Here is a 5,390-nt window from a genome sequence, read left to right on the forward strand (position 1 = left end):
AGATATGACTTTATATATGCATGATTACGATATATGTGTTATATTGTGTATTACATGATGTATATACATGAATGCTGAAATAATGGTGTTCTTCTCATGGGCTGGTCGCTCTGTTGATTAAGCTCTAGATTGGCCGGGACGAGTTGGTTTCGATGCTCTCAAGGAGTCCGAAAATTAATCTCTTCACAACGCGGAGATAAATCTATGACAGTCAACTCCTGGACGACGCAGAGCCCGGTCGCAAAGGATCATACACAGGCAGCTAAGTGAAATTTTATTTCTATACTTTGACCTTATTTGCAATGTATGCACTTGAGGGAGTGTGGTAGTTGGGTAAGCATCCGATAGAATTATCCTGCCCAGAGTGGGTAGGGCTTGCCTATGTGTATTTTTCCTTATAACATTACAGCAGGCTGCCAAGTGACAGCAGGAGGTGTGACCAGAAAAATGCGGAGGAGGTCTCCGGGAGATGCTGGTGGGAGGTATACAGCTGTTTGGCGTGGCCTCTCTTCAGTTAATCTCGGCGGTATCCGCTGATAAGGCTGAATTTGTGAGTTAACTTCCTTCACAACGGTGGATGACGCATTCTTTTGTGGGATGCAGTCGTTTAACCGGTTCGAGACCGTTCTTTTTCCTTTTCTGTGTAGACAGTGGAAGGTGAAAAGGTAAGTGTTCTGCAACCTGGTTAGGTTCGCAGAAGTGGACGTAGTTTCTGTTTCCACTACATACACCACTTGTCGCTGAGTCTATCTGGCTGGTCCCCACTTCGGTGACCACTTGTCCACTAATTTTCAGTTAGTCTAGGAATAGACTACGACATGTGAGTTATTTATAGAAGCCAAAGGGGAACATTCTGAGTTACGGTTGTTTCCCCTTACTGTTTTTTCTAATAGATTTTGTCTCTCCCCTATGGAAGGGGAGGTAACACGCGACGCCTTACAGAAGTGCGTCACGTTTAGGACATTGTCTGGTTGTCCCTGTAAAAAGGTGCATATCCTTGTTTATCTCTGACGGTTCTTCGGCGCAGAAATGGGCCTGTTGTTCCCAACGACGCAGATGTCAGAAGTGGTTTTCAGAGTGGATACTGACCGGTTAAGGTTTGGTGTTTTCCTGTGGAAAGAGGTCTGAGGGTCCAGAGTTGGATCGACTTTGAGGTGACACCTCATCAATAGGTTCCATTAAGAAGACAGATGGATGCGGCATGAGAGGTTTTTTTTCGGAGAGCAGGTCTAATACCAGAGTGATTTTCATGGGACCAGTTGGAAATGTGGTCCGGGTCTCACCTGCGCATCCACCGGAATATAATCAAAACGGCCAGGACATCGCTCCTGTGGTGTCTGCTCGATTTTTTTCCTTCTAGAGGGATAAAGGTTTAGATCTTGGTGTCCGTGCATATAGATCTCCGAAGCTGGGGAGCAGTCCTTTGCAAGGGACGTATTTCCAGAGGATGAGGTCAGGTTGGGAAACTTGTCTGCTGTAAGTTTTGGAATTAAGAGCTATTTTAGACGAACGTGTTCTTCATGCTCTGACGTGTTAATTCTGCCAGAAGCCTTGTCAGAAATGGCGTAAGTAAGCCGCTAGGGCGGAACAAAAAAAAAACACGAAAATGGCAGAAGGTGCGCTGTTTGCAGTTGAGGGGGAAGTCTGGTAAACGCTATGTTAGCAGTCTTCATTCCGGAGGTAAACGACGGAGACATAGATTTCCTTTGCGACATGATATTCAGCCGGGAAAAATACTGTCATTATTGAGAAGCTTTCCCAGACGTGCCAAGTCTTTGTGGAGTGTCGCAATTGGACATGTTGGCGTTTCGCCTCAACGTGAGACCTCGAGGAGAGGGTTCCAGGTTAAGAGACACTCAGGATATAGCAGCGGACATTCTTGTGACACTGTTTTTAGTCGGTCGAGGTGGCCTCTCCGCTTTCACTTTTCTGGCAGTGGTAAGCGTAAGATGATCGATGATCCTCTGAACTCCGGTCTAACCAGAGAGGGTTGGCTATCCAGTTTTCATGGTTTACTCATAGAAAATTACTGCCCTCTTCCTTTACGTGACGTAATGTTACAACAGGATCAGGGCGTGTATCAGGACTTACCGCGGCTGCGTCTAATGGTGGGGCGGTTGAAGGTCGTATCCTAAGCTGAATGGGTGTTCCCAGTGAAGTCGTTTCTTCAATTCTTCTGGCTTGGAAAGAACTCACGGCACAGCGTTACAACCGTTGTTGGAGTAATTATGTGTCTCGGTGTGTATCCAGGAAGGCTCCTATGGAGGACTTTCAGCTAGGTCCTGCTTATCCATACGTTACAAGCCGATGTGAAGGCAAGACTATATTAAGTTTCTTTGCGGAAATTCTCGTTTGGAAAGTGGTCAGGTTTTTTACTTCGACGTCCGCAAGGCGGGTGTCGGAAGTGGTGGTCTTGTCCCACAAGAGCCTTGTTTGATCTTTCAGGTGGCTAGAGAGGAATTGAGTACTCGGTTGATAGTTCTACCAAGAGGGGTTTCGCAGAAATCAGGCTTTTGTTGATGCAGGGGGTTACTTAGGCATTAGCTAGTTCAAACCCCCTTGCTCTAGCCAGGGTTTTGAGTATGCAAGTCATCTATTTGGCTTAGTTTGGAGTAACAGAGACCCTGTTTATGTGGTATGTTCCCAGCTTACTTTGGGAGACTGCGTTATGCAGTTTGTTACATGCTGAATCTGTGATGCGGTCTGGCATGTTTGTTCTACGGCTGCTTTGCCGTCACCGAAGTCGGTGAAGGTTCCTTCTTTTGGGAAGACGGGATTTTCTTGGGCGAATGCCCGAGGAGTCTCGGCGGTTCAACTTTGCCGAGCGGATTCTTGGTTGGGGTCAAAAGTTTTTGCCATGCTTTACAAATTTGATACCCGGATTGTTGAGGACCTTATGTTTGCTCATTCGGTGCTGCAGAGTCGTCCACACTCTCCCGCCCGTTTTGGAGCTTTGGTATAAACCCCACGGTCCTTTTGGAATCCCCAGCATCCTCTAGGACGTATGAGAAAATAGGATTTTGGTACCTACCGGTAAATCCTTTTCTCTTGGTCCGTAGAGGATGCTGGGCGCCCGTCCCAGTGCGTACGGTGTCTACAGTTATTGCTTTTTGGTTACACCCTGTCTTCTCTATCTGGTGGTTGCTACCGTTGTTCATGACATAGCATGCAGGGTCCTATTTTTGTTTCTGTGGACACACGGGTTGTGTTACATATTCTCTCAGCATGTGGCTGGGTTTTGTTCATGCCGTTGACTGGTATTCTACTGAATGCCACGTTCTACGGTGTGTTTGAGGTGTGAGCTGGTATGACACTCACCGTGTTTATAACAATAAATTCTTTCCTCGAAATTGTCCATCTCTCCTGGGCACAGTTTTCTAACTGAGGTCTGGAGGAGGGTCATAGAGGGAGGAGCCAGTTCACACCAAGTTTAAGTCTTTACAGTGTGCCCAAGCTCCTGCGGATCCGTCTATACCCCATGGTCCTTTTGGAATCCCCAGCATCCTCTACGGACTAAGAGAAACGGATTTACCGGTAGGTACCAAAATCCTATTTTACTTCCTAAATAATACATCCCACATGCTTAGGTCTTTTTTCTGCTGTTTATTTTGTATCTTGTGCTTTGTGTAAATGTGAATGTCTAATACCAGTTTGCACAATCTGTATTGCTGCATGACAATATGGCGGCCATTGGAACGTGTTTTCACTTCTAGTTTGCCTAACTTGTTGCAGACACTCATCTTGATAAGGAGTGTCGAGTGTTTTCTGATACAAGATCCTGTCCATATATACCCTGTACATTATCATGTGCATTAGAGTCACCCGGGTTCCATCTGCGGTGGTTTGTTGTATGTTACATCTATATGGTGCGGATACTCCCCTGTATTTCATAATAAAAGCTTTTGTTTGCATCTAATTATTACATTATAGCTTTTATTTTTTATTCTGTTTTATATTCCCGTCTGAGTAATTACGCCATAATGTCTAATCTCGGAGTGGACCCCAGAAGATGTACAGAAACCGTGTAAGTGTTCCATCATTCTGTTTCGTGTAAGCATACAGGTAAGTGATGGCACGGTGGTCACTGACCGTCACATTCAGGTGGTATAATGGAAGTGGGACTGTCTGGGCTTATTCTAGTCTACTGCAGAAATAAAAAACTCAGCCTTTATCCTGCTTATAAAAATGACAAAGCCCATTAATGAAGCTTGGTAGGACAAGACAGAAGCCACATTAATGGTGGCACATCATATAGGCTGAGGACCCATGCTTCTGGTATATATGGCATAACTCCCTCTTCACCCACAAAAACCTTCCCTTCACCATTCACAATGTCCACCATTGCCCCTTCAGAAGGGACACAACTTTCCTTTGCTTTTTCCACCTCCTCCTGTACAGAGCCCAGGACCACCTCCATGACCATTTCATGTTTATCTGGAGTCCAGGCATCTGGGAGGTTCATGGCATGAGATGACCACAGAACCACCAGGTAGTGGGCAAGAAGAATCCACAGCCTCCTGAGGAACTGGAGAGTCCAAGGATCCACCCCACATGAGGCAGAGAAGGGTCAACCACAGGGTCTGGCTCACCAATTTCCTTCCTAAAAGCTGCTCTTTACCCAGTTTGGAACCTGTGTGCTCCCACTCCAATTTCCCTTGAGAGTCCTTACCCTCACTAATCCCCTCTGAACCTACCAGATCCTTCCCCTTCCAACCACTCCTCCTTTTTAAGCTTTTCACCACCTGCTGTGTGAGTCCCATCCAACCACTCCTCCTCTCCTTGACTCATTGGTGTAGCAACCCCCTTCTCCCCACCCCCACCACACTGCTACACTGCAGTTAAGCTGTGAGACTTGCTGCTAGCAGTACTCACTACTCAGCACACACACTCACATCATGATTACACAGCTGTGCCAGAGACCCTGTCTCACTGACAACCAGGACAAGACACTCCCAGAAAGACATATATGTATGAGTATGGAGAGAGTGGGCACAGTGGGGCTGCATCACTGACAACCAGGATGAGACACTCCCAGAAAGGCATGTATGAGTACGGAGAGAGTGGGAGCAGTGGGGCTGCATGACTGACAACCAGGATGAGACACTCCCAGAAAGGCATGTATGTATGAGTACGGAGAGAGTGGGAGCAGTGGGGCTGCATCACTGACAACCAGGATGAGACACTCCCAGAAAGGCATGTATGTATGTGTACGGAGAGAGTGGGCGCAGTGGGGCTGCATCACTGACAGCCAGGACGAGACACTCACAGAAAGGCATGTATGTATGAGTATGGAGAGAGTGGGCGCAGTGGGGCTGCATCACTGACAGCCAGGACGAGACACTCCCAGAAAGGCATGTATGTATGAGTACGGAGAGAGTGGGCGCAGTGGG

This window comes from Pseudophryne corroboree, assembly GCF_028390025.1.
Source record: "Pseudophryne corroboree isolate aPseCor3 chromosome 3 unlocalized genomic scaffold, aPseCor3.hap2 SUPER_3_unloc_56, whole genome shotgun sequence".
Classification (NCBI taxonomy): domain Eukaryota; kingdom Metazoa; phylum Chordata; class Amphibia; order Anura; family Myobatrachidae; genus Pseudophryne; species Pseudophryne corroboree.